Here is a 14,856-nt window from a genome sequence, read left to right on the forward strand (position 1 = left end):
GGTTGCCTTGAACCCTCCGCGGTGAGTTACCCATCACCCATGGGGGCTGAGAAGAGCAGGGTGGTGATTGCCAGCCAAGTCGGGGTGGGGGGCCGGGGCTCCAGCTTGCTCTCCCTGCTGCCGTCAGCAGGAAGAAGGTGACACAGGAGCTGTTTCAAGGCAGAAATCACCTTGCAAGAGTTTATTCTCCATTTCGATGTCTTTCTCCTCAACCAGACCTTGGGAGGAACAGGCCGGTGTCAGGGGTGCAGGAGGGTGCTTAGCACCCACCATTGCTCATGGGGTTGGGGCCGTGCCCTGTGGAGAGCCCTGGGCCAAGCATGCAAGGGACACTGAGGGGCAGGAGATGTATGGGGGATGAGTTGAGGAGACCACCTTCTTCCCCGCTGCTTCTTTTGGTTTCATATCTGCACACACCGTTCTGATGGGGATTAGTGTGTCCCCAGTGCCTGCGGACATCATCTCAGGTCAATATGGTGTTAGTGGCTCCTTATATACGGGCCACATCCAGCCTGATGAGGTTTATGGCTTTGGGGGAAGGTTAAATGTCCTTGGAGGTCCCCATGCACTCATGGAGCCCAGGGGCACCATCTCCTCACTGCGTCGCTGCTCCCAAACCCTCCTGCCAGATCCTCGCTGCCTTTCGCCTCTTGAAAGGGTCATCTCAGATGGAGGGACACCAAGACCTTGGTCTGTTGCTTTGGTCCTCAGGAGACTCAGGAGAAATCCTCAGTGCCTATTTTAGTAAGGCATTATGGGGGCACGGGCAGCCCTAGTGCTGGTACCTGTTAGGAGGGGGTTTATCAGGGATGTTTCCTCTCTGCAGCCTTGGGGAGCCCTGAAGTATGGCCTGAACCTACCGGGAGCTGCACAAAGCTCGTTAGTCACCCTGGAGGTGAACGGACTCGATCTTTAGCTGCTTGGTTGGAAACCTCGTGACATTTCCTGCTCTTTCTTCTTATCTGACAAAACCAGACCTCTCGTGATCTCCATAAAGTTTCTCTTGAGCAGAGCTGTGCTGTTTGCTGCTCCAACCACAGCCGCTCATGGGAGGCATCTCGGGCTGGCGCTTCCCCTCCGCCCCCCAGCGAGGCTCTCATGAGCCCTCAGCTGCTGCAGGACAGCAGATCCTTTGCGGGACCGCGTCCTCCTTCCCAGCGTCCCAACGGGTGTGCAGAAAACATCTGACCATTGCATTTGCGTGGTGGAGGCTTCCTCACCGATGGCCCCCCACATACAAGGAGGTTGGGTTTTGTCCTTACGGTTGGGTTTTGGCTTCCTTACCTGCTCTGGAGGATGCTCCATCAGCACATCATGCAGTTTTATCTCACTTGCATTATGGTTACGTTGGCTTCAAGGGCTCCTTCTGCTTGTATCGGCTCTTGAATTTGACCCATTTTGGCAGGAGCTGGATGAAGAGCATGGGGAGATGGTTACCTCTCCGTGACAGCCTGAATGGGGATAAAGGAGTGGGCTGGCTGGTTTTGCAGATCAAGTTCAGGCTGTTGATTGCCTGTGCTGTGAAGGTGTGTTACGGAAGAGGTCTCCAGCTGCGGTTTTGGCTTCTGCCAGGCTGGGATGCGTTAGTCCTGAGAGCTGGTAGCCATGGGGAGAGCTGCCCCAGGATTTGTGCCAACTCCCTTCATTTTCCTGTTGTTTTCCGGATCCCTCAGAGGCTTTCCAGTGAGCAAACAGGGATTTTGGTAATGAACCAGCATGGTCAATGACTCATTTAGGTTGGAGGGGGCCTCTGGAGGTCTCTGGTCTTGCCTCCTGCTCAGAGCAGGGCCAACGCCATGGGTAGATCAGTGCTGTCCCCATGGCCATCGTATGAGTCCATGCGGGTCCAGGTGCCCCCAGGGTATCACGCAGAAACGTGGCCAGGTCTCCTCCATGCAGCCAGGTCTTGTCCACATCTCTACATGCCTTCTCAGGGACTTCCTACCCCCTCGCTGGGTCTGCAGTGGTTTGGGGTCCTTGGGGGGGTCATCAGCCATCCACAAGCTGTAAACCTATTTGGACCTCTTTTAATTAGCCTTCAGGACCGTGTCTGCTGCTGGAGCAGCTCTGCTCACGCTGGAAATCACCCAAGCAGAGGTCTCTCACCTTGGATGGGAAAGCGTTGGACGTTGACCAAGTCTGGTGGAGTCCATCGGTTTGTGTAGGGCCTTGCGAAGAGGCAGTGGTCTGGTGGCTCCGCCGTGGGGCCGGGGGTGTACCCCAAGGACAGCCTTTCAGAAGGGCTTTAGGTTCAATCGGTCAAGTCACACAGACCTGCTTGCGCTTCATGCCTTGTATTTTTAATATCGTGGAGAGGCGATGGTGTTTGCGCGGTGCTTGCAGGGCCGGTACCATCAAAATACGTTGCATTATTTATCAGCTGATTTAATATAATTGCTGCTCAGCCTCACATCCTCGCTTGGGGGGTTTGTATTCATGTCCGGTGCTTTCCTCGCTCCCCAGCTAATGCCGGTGGGGGGGACCCTGCCTCCTCCCTCCGCACTGTGACGGGGGGGAATAAAAAGATGATTTTAATGCAGCAACCCAGGCTTATGGGGAGGTATTAGCAGCAAATAAGGGAGGCATTGATTTTTTTTTTTTAGGCCTAAATCTAAGCCCTGTATAAGTGTTTCCATTAACTGATGTAAAAATTAGGTTGGCTTTGAATCGATGCTGCTCCTCCATCCTACCTGCAACCGAAACCCGGCCCCGCAAAGAGCAACTGCCTTCATTGATTTGCATAGCTCACGCTGGAAAAAATACAGAAAGCAACCGCACAGCCCCGTGCTGAGGGTTCCCAGCAGCCAGGCAGGCAGGGAAAGGCGCTCGCCCTTGGGAAAGCAGCTCGCGGAGCAGCGGAGCCCAAACGCAGCGGCTCCGGCTCCTTTGGCAGAAGGATTAAAGCTCCGGGAGCGGGCACGGGAGGGATAAATGAAGCGCGTGGGGCCCGCGGCACGGCCAGGTGGATTGATCTCCGGCACAAGAGGTATCGATGCATGGGAGGGGAGGGTGAGCCGGTATGGGCGACGTCGTCTTGTGCTGCTTAATCCGGGGTTTGCATGGTTTCTTTGCCTTTAATTTTTTTTCCTTTTTTTTTTTTTTTGCAATGCTTGACATTGCAAGTGTAAAAACACCGCCCAGGCTAGCAGCTTGGGGTGGCTTTCTCCTCCCGTCTGCGTAATAGCGGTGTTTGCTGAGCATGTGTCATTTCACGATATAGCCAGAATAACGGGCGGTGGTAAAAGCAGGGCCGTTGACTCAGCAGGAAGCGTGGCAGGGATGCTTTGCCTGCATTTTAAGGGGAAAACAGGCTGGTTCAGGGATTTTGGGCTCCATGGGAAAACCAAGATGTTGTATGCAGAGGTTAGTAAGCGGCGAGCGCACCGGCGAGGGGGTGAGGATGGAGACGGGCTCGGCAAGCCGGGGGAATAGCGTGGGAAAGGCTCCGAGGGCGCACCCCAGGAGAGAAAAGCAGATTTTGCTGTTTTGCAGGAGCGTCGTGGTCAGGAGGAACGCAGGTGGGTCAGGGCTGAGCAGGGGGAAGCCGCCGAGCCCACGGCCGCCGCGCTGCCGCCTCTCGACCCCCCTCCACGTCCCTGTCCCAGTTCTGCTGCTGTGGCCGTGCCCTCCTCCCCTCATCGCATCGGGAAGGACCCAGGTGTACTCGCTGGCTCCATAACCGGGTCCTACTTTAGACTGAAACGCGTTAGGTCACAGGAAAAAAAAGAGGCAGCAGCGGGCCGCAAAAGTTAAATTAAATTGAGATAATATGGGTCAGCTCAGCGACCGAGGACGGAGGAGCAACCTACTTCTCCCCAGCTAACCCGGTTTGCTGCAGTGCCAGGGCTCTGCATCCCTGCCCGCATCCCTGCCCGCATCCCTGCCCGCATCCCTGCCACGGGCTGTTGGAGAAACCCCCCTGGTAGCCTCAAGTTTGCCAATGGGGAAATTGCAGGCCATGAAATGTCAGGGCCAGCGCAAGCCACAATAAATTACAAAGTTATCGATTATGAAAATACAGAATAGCACGGGGAATTTTGGGTTTTTTTTTTTTTTTTCTTTTTTGTTTTTCCCCAGAAATCTGCTAAAATCGCCCACGTTTAGTGGTGATCCTCCACCTGCAGCTTGGGATCTGGCCATCAGCAAACGCTTTACTCATTTCACGGGTATCTTAGTGATGCCGTAGCGCAACAGCTTTGTAGTGAAACCTTTGCAGGATAACCGTAGCCTCAAGATACAGGTTTTACCCCATCACCCATGCCTAAAGCACACCGAATTGCAGAGAAGAAATACAAAGTTCTCCCATCTCCACGCGACGCAGCCACTATTTGAGTAGTAGCTTTAAAGGCACCAGCTCTGGATGCTGTGAAAAACCTGAAAATGAGATAAAGAAGGGAAAAATAAAGCTCCCAGCCTTGCTGCTTGGATGGCAGGGATGGGAAGAGAAATACCAGGCAGCAGCGCCGGGGCTTTGCTCGGCTGTAGCAGATAGGCTGTGACCTGTTTGCTGTATTTGAAGCTTGAAATAGAGCCTTATGAGTAATGTGGTTCAGGTGCTTATCACTAATTAATTAATTCTTTTGTACGGTGGATACCTAATTAAAGCAGTCTAAGGTAATTCCTGGGGGGGGTGGGCTTAAACTAATGGGATGGTTAATGGGGTTTCTTTGCTGATGTAACTTGTTGGGTGATTCCCAGCGGCTCGAAAGGGTTATTAGGCTTCGCGTGAGTGTTACTTAAAATAAAATTCTAATAAAGGTTTGGTTCGGGTGAAATCATCGGAGAATGATTTCTCATCGCAATGATTCCTGCAGCCGAGGGCTTCACGTGCTGCAGAAGTTATTTGGGCGAAAAGGCACGGCGGGGCTCTTGCCTTCGAAGCTAAAGGAGCCGTTTTGGGTTTTATTTTCGCTGGGCTGAAAAATGCTTTGCAGAAGGATGAGCCCAGGGCAGGACCTTTGCAAAACCCACTGGCTCCTTCTGATTTCCTGATGTCACGGGGAGGCTGTCCCCTAAAAATGTGACGTTTTAGCCAAATCAGGGCAACACAGCGGCTTGCCCCAGTTCCTTCAGGGTGGCTGTACCCCCACGCTGATGGGCGGGCAGTTGGTAAATCACCGTGGCCTCGAATTCAGGGTGACTTTGCGTGAGGCTCAGGGCGGGTTTGTCTCTTCGGGAGTGGGGTTGCCACAGCCAAATACCCAAATCCTTTTGCAAATGTGACGCTGGGTGAAACGCCTCTGCCTTGCAGCGCTCCCTTCTTCCCTTCGCTTTCAAACCTCATTTCGCACCTTCCCCTAAAGGTCTTTATCTTGACCCTGGCAAATACTTAAGAGCAGGATGTGAAAAACTGAAATCCAAGAATGGATCAGTTAATTAACATGAAATAATAGCTCTTGGCTGCTTCCCTTAATTAAGGGTCAGGAGTTCAGAGCTCTACGAACAGATGTTGAACTCCTTTTCACCGTAGAGGAGCTCATTGCTTCCTCGGCAGCTATAATCATCTCCTTTTTTTCCTGGGTCAAGGGGATTTTTCCTGGGATTTCTGAGCAAGGCGTGGACAAAGAATTTATTTCAGAGTCAACGTGAGTTGTTTTTGGAAAGGAATCAAGAAGCGAAAGAATTGAGAAGTCATAGGTGTGATGATGCTTCTAATTAAAGGGTGATTTTGGTTTTCTAGAGGTCTCTCCATGGGAAAAAAAAGAGTTTTTTGAGGGTTTCTGCTCTTTGCTGGCCAGCTGGGAGGGGGTGCGTGTTTTGTAGACCTAGAGTCTCCTTTACAGCAGAAGCTTCTACCCCGGGAAATGAGGGACTACCCAGCCTTCTGCCTCTTCATCGGTAGGAAACAGGTTTCATGGGGTGGATTTTGGTAGTCAAGAGACGATCGGGGTTTCAACATTTTTTATTTGGTCGATTCGTTCATACTTTTACTGTGTGGTTGGTGCTCCATTGCTGCATGGGGATTGGTAGTGCGGGGTTACCACTAGCTGCCCCTGACGTGGTTATATCAGGGTCGCTCCAGCCTGGGAAGTGTCATGTCCTCGGTAAGTATTTTGCCAGGCTGAGAATAATCCTAAAGAAAGGGTTTGCTGTGTTATATAGTGTGGGTACGGCGCATTATAGAAGAGAAACTAGTCTTCCCTTGGCTGTTGCTGCAGTAGAAATGCAAAATAATATGCTCAAGTAGTTTCAAGGATATCTGCGTAGTATTTTAACCGATGTTAAAAGGTGCGTTGGCCACGGCTGCAGATAGTGCCGTTGACCTGGAGCACCTCTCCGATGAGGACAGGCTGAGAGAGTTGGGGTTGTTCAGCCTGGAGAAGAGAAGGCTCCGGGGAGACCCTATTGCCGCCTCCCAGTACTTAAAGGGGGCTTACGAGAAAGATGGGGAGAGATGTTTTAGCAGGGTCTGTAGAGATAGGCCAAGGGGTCATGGTTTTAAACTAAAAGAGGGGAGATTCAGGCTAGATATAAGGAAGACATTCACTGCTGAGGGTGGTGAAACCCTGGCCCAGGTTGCCCAGAGAGGTGGGAGATGCCCCATCCCTGGAAACATTCACGGTCGGGTCGGACGGGGCTCTGAGCAACCTGGTCTGGTTGAAGATGTCCCTGGGTTGGACTAGATGAACTTTAAAGGTCCCTTCCAACCCAAACCATTCCGTGATTCTATGATCTCCAGCTTGGGCTGACCCCCGTGCAGGGCAGAGACCCTCCAGTGTGGGAGAAACCTGCGGGCTTGCCATGCCCCGAGGCTTAGCAGCTGCTTTTCCAAGGATTTCGTGGACCTGACGGGGAGAAATATGGGCATCCAACTCGTGGGAGGATGTGGGTTTCGGTTTTTAACATCCTGCTCTTAAGTATTTGCCAGGGTCAAGCTAAAGACCTGTGGGTTTTCCGGGAAGCGTCAGCGGTTTTAGGGAGTTTCTGAAGCTGTGTGCTCTCCTCTCAGGCAAGTTTCATAAAAATAAAATGCAAGTAACTGAGAGCATTAGTGTTTTTTTTTTTTAAATCTGGGTAGGATGAAGGCTAACTGCAGCTTGCATGGGGTGCAGGCATGTCCTTTACTGCGAAGGTTTCGCTGCAAGCCCGCCCAGGGATTTGCAGGGCAGAGGCTCGCTGTGTTCCCACTCCTCCACTCACGTGCCTTGTTTCGTTAAATTACATTAAAAAAAAAAAAAAAACCAACCAAAAAAGCCCCAACTCTTAAATAGTTTTAATTTTCGGTGCAGCGCAGCGGTGGCGTAGCTCAGCCCCGATAGGGACCGCAGAAATGGAGCCTGCGCTGCGGGAGAGCCCGAAAGGCGGCGCAGGGGATGGCGTGACAGGATGCGTGCCCTTATCTCTCACACCAAAACGTGACCGCTTTCCGCCAGTTCAACAGCCGAGGCCTTTTTCTTTCTGTGCCACGGCATAAGCAGGTAGCGAGGAGCCCGGCTGCTCCCCTGGCAGGCATTGCCCTTGCTTGTCCCCGGGAAGCATCGCCGCGAGCCTGCGTGGGTGCGGAGGGCATGACGAGGGGCTGACCGGAGCTCAGAAGTGAGTTGGCAGAATGATAGGTATTTTTAATCTGGATGAAAATTCAGGCTGTGGGAAGAAGGCGACGCTCGGCTGCAGCTTCGCTTGTTTGGACCGCTGGACCACGTATTTGAGCATCCTTATTCCCCAGTATTTGGCCGAGCTCCCAGGGCACCAGTCCTCCCAGTGCCTGAGCTGCGCACACTGCTGGGTTTGTCCCTTCTGATTAAAAACAAACACTTTTTCCCAGGGTTTTCCCCCAGATGATGGTGGGGTGGCTTTTCCCTTTCAGGGGTACATCCCCAAAGGCTCTGGGGCAAGGTGGGGGTTCACACGGCTTTTTGGCTCACTGGAAGCCTCCAGCTTTGCCAGCCGGGGAAACGACGCTGCTGTTACACCCCTGACCTTCGGCACAGGGATCAGCAATCCCGGCAGCGTTCCTGCGGTGCCGGAGCCTTGTGCCGACCCCGGAGCAGGCTGACGCTCCCTCCCAGTGGTACCCAGCCGGAAAGAGCCACCATTTCCTATGAATGGTGGCAGGAGGGACTGGAGAAGATGTCCCAGACTGTGCTGCCTGGCAGCTGGTCCTTCACCCGAATAATCTCTTAAAAAAACAGAAAAAACTAACTATTAAAAAAAAAAAAGGAAGTCGAGGTTGGTTTCTGTTTGCCTTCACTTTGAGCCGTTAGGACGCCTGTGAGAAAATAAAAAGCTGAGATTCTCACTTTTGCGTGACGCCCACGGCGCGGTGACTTCTCCAGGCAAAAGCGACAGCCCTGCGAGACCAAAAATGTCCCCGTGGGGCCGGAGCCGCTTGGCTCCATCGCAGCTGCCTCCCCCGGCTCCTCTCCGGCTCTCTACGTGCCTCCTGGGAAGGAGTTTTCTCCTGGAGCCTCAGCCCGGGTGGGCTGCACTGGGACACGCTCCGCTTTCCAAAGGGATGGATGTTGCTCAAACCTTTACTGCTCGCAAACTTCATGGAAAAGCGTGCCGTGGACTGGAGAGATTAACAAGGTCTGGGCTGCAGCCGTGGTTGGCTCCGGCAGCACAAGGTGGATGGAGGGGACATCCCGCACCCGGCTCTCTGCAAAGCCAGCTCCAGCGCTGAGCTCTTTATTTAGTGGCCCAGTAAAATTATGGAAGAAAATAATCTTCACAGCAGGTCCCTATGTTTCGCTTTGCCTTGATAATGAGATTTGCCAGCGGAGTCAGGGCTGGCTGAGCCAGCGGCGGGCTGGGTATGACCCCCCCGCGCTGCGTTTGGGGTGAAATATGGCTGAATAGGCTAAGATGGGCAACAGATTTGGTACCCTCCCCGACTGCCGCAGAAGCAGTGGGAGGCCAGGCACCAAAACCCGCCGACACGGGCAAAACACCATCATCGGTGCCAAAACGGGCACCCATCCCACCTCGCCCCACTTTGGCGGGAGGGATCGGATGCTGGTGTGATAATGAAGCCATTTCCATGGAAACAGGCTCATTTTCCACTCAGGCGCCTTTTCATTTATTTATTTATTTGCCGGCACGTCTCTGACCCGCGAGCTGCTTTTCGGTGATTTAAACACCGTATTGGGCATCGGGCGTAAAAAAATGGATGTTGGAAAAGGGAATAAAATCCCTGTGGATGGGGATTGGGAGCTGTGGCTGTAACCACGGCTGAGGACTAAGGTCCTGTGCCCCAGCGAAGCGGTGTGATGGGAGCCCACGGGCACGAATCTAGCTCGTAACGTTTTCTTTGCTTAAGGAAATAATGAAACCCATGGAATTTGGGCGTATTAAGGTTCCCTTCCCAGCCAGGTCTGCAACTGCTGTCGAGATCAATGCGACTACACCAGCTCCCACCCCCTGGAAACACGGCTCTTTGCTATTTTCTTTTTGTCTGTAATATTTTTATAGTTTTCTGTATATATTTAGTAATTCTTTTTCAGCCGAGCCACCTATTTTTAGCGATGGCTTTCAGCAAAAGCAACAGCATGGCTTGAAAAGCCGGCCAGCCCCGCGTGAGGGATTCCCACGCTCCAGCCGGCCGGCGACCGGCTGCGGGAGGGTGACGGCACAGCCGTACGCTCGGTTATCCATTCTGGATGCCACCTCGCACCTGTTTTTTGGGGAGGAAAAGGCAGTTTTCAGGAAAGCCTGCTTGCCTCGGTGGGGACCGCGTTGATCCTGTGCCTGGCCGTGCCCCTGGGATGCAGCGAGTTGGGCTGTCCTCAGCTGGTGGGATCTGGGGGGATGCGCAGGGACCAGGAGAAATCCCAGCACGAATGAGAGCTGGAAGAAATCCCTCCATTACAATACCCAGCCTGGCACCTTTTCTGGACCAAAAAAAAACCCTGGGTGATGCCTGCCTGGTAGGAAGAAGCCTGAGCCCTGCGCTCCCCAAAATCCTGGCTGACCCCATGGGGTTCGCGCACTTTCCTACTAACTGGGTGGAAAATACTGGTGCATCAGTGATGGAAAACAGGACTTCTGAATTGAAACCGAGAAGCAGGGAGGCTCCTGCTTTCGCTCCGAAAAGGAGCTGTTCCCGGTGGTGGGTGATGCCGTGCGGTGCTCCGGGGAGCTGCTTTCGGTGGAGGAACGGCGAGGTTTTGCCCTGGCCGATGTCAGTGCTTTCGGTTTCTTTCCTACAGAGCTTTTCCTTTCGGTTCAGCTGGGAGGTGTGGGGAGAATGGTTTTCTGCCAAGCGGAGCAAAACCCACTGGGAAGTGAAAAAAGTCTGGAAAATTGGGCGACAGGAGAGGATGTGATCCACAGGTTTAAAACCGCAGAGGTCCGCAGGTGGGGGGCAAAGGCTGCAGAGCCCTAGAGACGCAGGAGGTGTCTCGTGACACCCGTAAAACCTCACTCGATGCCCCTTTGCACCTTCAAGAACGTAAGAAAATGCTTTGCAAAGATGCTGGTGTGCCAGCCAGGGTTAGCGCTGCCTTTGGACAGTGATGGACCTGACCCCGTGCAGAACGTGCTTCCAGATCCCTCTTCTGTAATGATAGCTGCCTATGTAATTAGTCCAATTGGACTAAATGATCACCCTTAAAATGCCATTTTTTTAAACATTTAGGAGAATTCTGGTCTCCACCCACATGCAACTTGAGCTAAAACCCAAGCGAAAGGGGGGGAAAAAAGCTAGGGGGGAGGCTGGGCTCAGATTTTGTGGGGTTTGGGCTGGTGATGGGGTGATGGAGCTGGTGCAAGGCGCGCGGGGGCCGGGGACCCCTCTGCCCAAGCGCTGGCTCTGCAGCCTTTTGGCACAGCTCTGCGCAACGCGGACGGCAGCCTGTGCTGACGAGGAGCTGGCAAACGAAGGCTAATTACTCTTGCAAGCAGGGCTGGCAGCTGCGGGATGCCGGAGCCCCATAGGAGCCCAGTTTGGGAGGGAGGAGTAGGATGGCAGCTTAGCAGGAGGGTTTGATTGCTCCGGCGTCAAGAAACGTTCCTTTTGCAGTGGCTTTTTTGGGTTGTACATGGCATTTTGCTTCGCTCCTCGGTTGAGGCGGTGCTGTGGCGAAGCGGCTTGTGCCTGGCTGTGCCAGGAGGCAGCGCCGGCGGCTCACCGGGCCGGAGCTGGATGGGGAGCAGCAGGCGTTAGCACATTTGTAGATGACATTAAGCTGAGTGGTGCGGTTGTCATGCCTGAGGGACGGGATGCCATCCAGAGGGACCTGGACAAGCTCGAGAAGTGGGTCTGTGTGAACCTCATGAGGTTCAACAAGGCCAAGTGCAAGGTGCTGCACCGGGGTCGGGGCAACCCCCGGTATCAGTACAGGCTGGGGGCTGAAGGGATGGAGAGCAGCCCTGCGGAGAAGGACTTGGGGGAACTGGGGGATGAAAAGCTGGACATGAGCCGGCAATGTGCGTTCGCAGCCCGGAAAGCCAACCGTATCCTGGGCTGCATCCAGAGCAGCGTGGCCAGCAGGTCGAGGGAGGGGATTCTGACCCTCTACTCCACTCTGGTGAGACACCCCAGAGCACTGCATCCAGCTTAGGGGTCCCCAACATACGAAGGACATGGACCTGTTGGAGCGGGTCCAGAGGAGGGACACAAGAACGGTCAGAGGGCTGGAGCACCTCTCCGATGGGGACAGGCTGAGAGAGTTGGGGTTGTTCAGCCTGGAGAAGAGAAGGCTCCGGGGAGACCCTATTGCCGCCTCCCAGTACTTAAAGGGGGCTTATGAGAAGGATGGGGACAGACTTTTCAGCAGGGTCTGTAGCAATAGGCCAAGGGGTCACGGTTTTAAATTAAAAGAGAGTAGATTCAGGCTAGATATAAGGAAGAAAACCTGGCCCAGGTTGCCCAGAGAGGTGGGAGATGCCCCATCCCTGGAAACATTCCAGGTCGGGTCAGACGGGGCTCTGAGGAACCTGGTCTGGTTGAAGATGTCCCTGCTCACTGCAGGGGGGTTGGACTGGATGAACTTTAAAGGTCCCTTCCAACCCAAACCATTCCGTGATTCTATGAAATTATTTTACCGCTGACTTAAACAAGTCTCTAGCAGCTCAGGGCTGTCGCCTGCATCTGGAGAATATTTAAAGGGGGTGCAGGAATGTGCTGGGAAGGAGAAATGCATCCAGAAAACAAGGTAGATGCGATTAGCTTCTGGGATGGAGGATGGCTGGTTGTGCCTTGGCCTGAAGCAATGGTGGCTTTTAACGCAGAGCAAATTAAACCCCAATCTCATCCCGTTGGGCAGCAGCTCGCTGTGTGCACAGCTGGAACAGCGACGGCGGGCAGCTCATGGGCTGGGTTTTGTTGCTCCACGGCACAGGTAAAAGCTGAAGAATTCAGCAAAGCTGGAGCGAGCAGACCAAGAGCAGACACAGCCATAAATGCTGGATCAGTGCCCTGACATCCCTCACCATTTGCCCATCTAAGTCCATGCAAATCCCCCCTAAATCCCAATTTTTTGTGCCTGTTTTGTCTGGGTCCCACTGGTGAAAAGAGAAAATATCATTTGATTATCAATCGCTCTTCATTAAACAAAGAGACAACAATAAATTAGGTGTTCTCTTGGGACATAGGTACCAGCTAGCAAAAATCAGCAGCAAAATTTCCGAGTGCAGACATTGATTGCAAGTGCTTTTGCATCCTTTTAAATTAATTCAACCTCTTGCCATATGTGGTACATAACCCGTGACCCCTCTGCACGACAGACGAGTATCAAAACAACCTGGCGAGATCCTGAGTTGTAATTACAGTGCCGAGCCCAAAAGAGAGGATATCCATGTACTGTACGTGCTAAACATCATTAGCATGAAAATAAAATAGCATCCTTACTCATTAACCCGTGGGCTCCAAGGCAGGAATCCTATTATCCAGGCACACGTGCCGTTAAGCGGGTGAAATAAGATGCCGTCCGTATTCCCTTGTGTGTGCCATTAAACCCCTTTCTTTGCAGGCAAACTTAAGCACAACAGCATCGGGTGCGAGAAGAGCCCTGTGACAACTGGGGGATGAGGAAATATCGGGAAGCGCAGTGATTTTTAGCTTTAAGGTGGGGATTTTGATGGCTGGGGTCAGGAGCCGAGCTCTGCCAGCCAGAGGGGACCTATCGGTCATCGGAATAACGCGGCGAGCGCCGGCACATGTCCCTCCCGCCTGATGGCTCCTTTTGCGCTCGCTCAGCCCCATCGGTCCCCGTACAAACCCACCGTGTCCAAGGGCTGCCGTCACCCCGCCGTGCTGGGAATACCCGGATTCCTCGAACGGGGGTCAGGGGGGCTCGCTGGGTCTAGCGGGTCTCTGAGCCGGCTCTCAAAGCTCCAGTCCCAGTGCTTGCCCACGGAGGGATGACACCGCAAGGACATAAGCTGTTTAGAAAGATAATTTCCTTCCAACAGCCATTCTCAAATAGTTTGGCTTTTTTCCTCCAATCTGAGGATTTATATATTTTCCGGGGTGGTTTTAATTTGCCTGAAGTCTGATGCTCTCGGCATCTACCCACTATCTATTTAAACAAGTATTTTCTAGTCCCGCACAGGGTCTGACGGCAGGGAACCCCCCACCTCCTTGCCTCTTGGGGAAAAGAAATAAATCGGCTCATTGCTTTGGTGTGGGGCAGCATTGCTCCTGGGCGAATGAAGCGGGCAGCTGCCTGCAAGCATTTTAGTCACTGGTGCTGCCGAGGCACCGGCCAGGGTGTAGTTTGGTTGATTGCAATTAGTAGTAAAGAGGCACTGGGGGTTGAAGGAGAGGAGGATGCTCTAGCAGCTTGGCTTGCCTTAAATCAAATCCAAATGAAAAGGCACGGAGGCTTTGGGGTTACTCCCGGTGGCTCCACGACCTCCTAGGGGTACAGTGGGGTGTCCTCACGTTGGGATTAAAAAAGCTGCTTTTGTGGCTGCCCTGTTTGAACAGCTTTGCTGCTGCCCGAGCGGTGCCTGGGCTGTTGCAGGGGTTGTTTTTCGGTGGGGGGATATTCATGAGCTCAACTCAAAGTGTCACCTGCTATTTTTTTATTATTCGCGTTGAAGGAAGCACGCCCAGCTGCTCGCAGCATGGAAACGCTGTAAAACCATCGCTGGCCCCAAAACGGTTCAAGTTCCTACATCAGGTTTCTGCAGCGGGGCCGAGCGGGGCCAGGCGTGCGGCCGGCTCCTGGTGACGCCACGGCTGTGGGAGCTGGCTGAGCTGCGCCCGGGTCCCCGGCATCGTCCCAGGTCCCTGGCATCGTCCCAGCAGCCCGGTGCCCGGCGGGGTGCTCACACTGATGTCCCCTCCTCTGTCCCAGCGGTGTCTCAGGCTTCTCCGCCCTTGTTTTTGGGGCTGTCTTTTCTACCTTAAAGCCTCTAGGGCTAGATGTAGTAAGAGCATGGGAGGGTTTCCTTGTATGAAGGCAGTAGCAGGGTTAGATACATATATATTTTTTAAGATTAGGGCTGTAGCAGCCGTACAGAGGCTCTCAGCAATGCTCCCCACTCCCGTGCCTCCTTCCATGACATTATACTTCAGTCCCTAAGTGACTCCCCACCACCGGAGAGGCAGCAGACCACGGTCCTCTGTATGAAACGGCACAAAATCCACCAAGAATGATATCTGTTGCATTAGAAAAGTCTCTGCAGTCTCCAAGCCACGCAACGGTGTCTTGGGTGAGGTACACCTCGGTGAACCTACATGGCCACCGGCTTTCCCACCAGCCCGGTGCCGGCTGCTGTGCCACAAGTGAGTTGGCACCGCCACCGGCATCCACTTCGTGGCTTTGCAGGGAGAACTGAAAGCAGAAGCAGGAGAGATGCCCTGGTAGCCTGCTGCTCGAATGCCTCTCCAGGAAAGAAACTGGGGGAAAGCTGAGCAAAACCAGCGCCGAAACAACACAAATGCTCGAGCTAAACCTCAAGCCATGG

General features: G+C 53.4%; 1 protein-coding gene across 1 annotated transcript in view; it reads left to right on the forward strand.

The window, feature by feature from the left end:
• PSMC6 (proteasome 26S subunit, ATPase 6) overlaps window positions 1-14,856 on the forward strand; it is a 364,454-nt gene that overhangs the window by 170,001 nt on the left and 179,597 nt on the right. The gene's annotated exons all lie outside the window — the stretch shown is intronic.

This window comes from Gavia stellata, chromosome 7 (assembly GCF_030936135.1).
Source record: "Gavia stellata isolate bGavSte3 chromosome 7, bGavSte3.hap2, whole genome shotgun sequence".
NCBI lineage: Eukaryota > Metazoa > Chordata > Aves > Gaviiformes > Gaviidae > Gavia > Gavia stellata.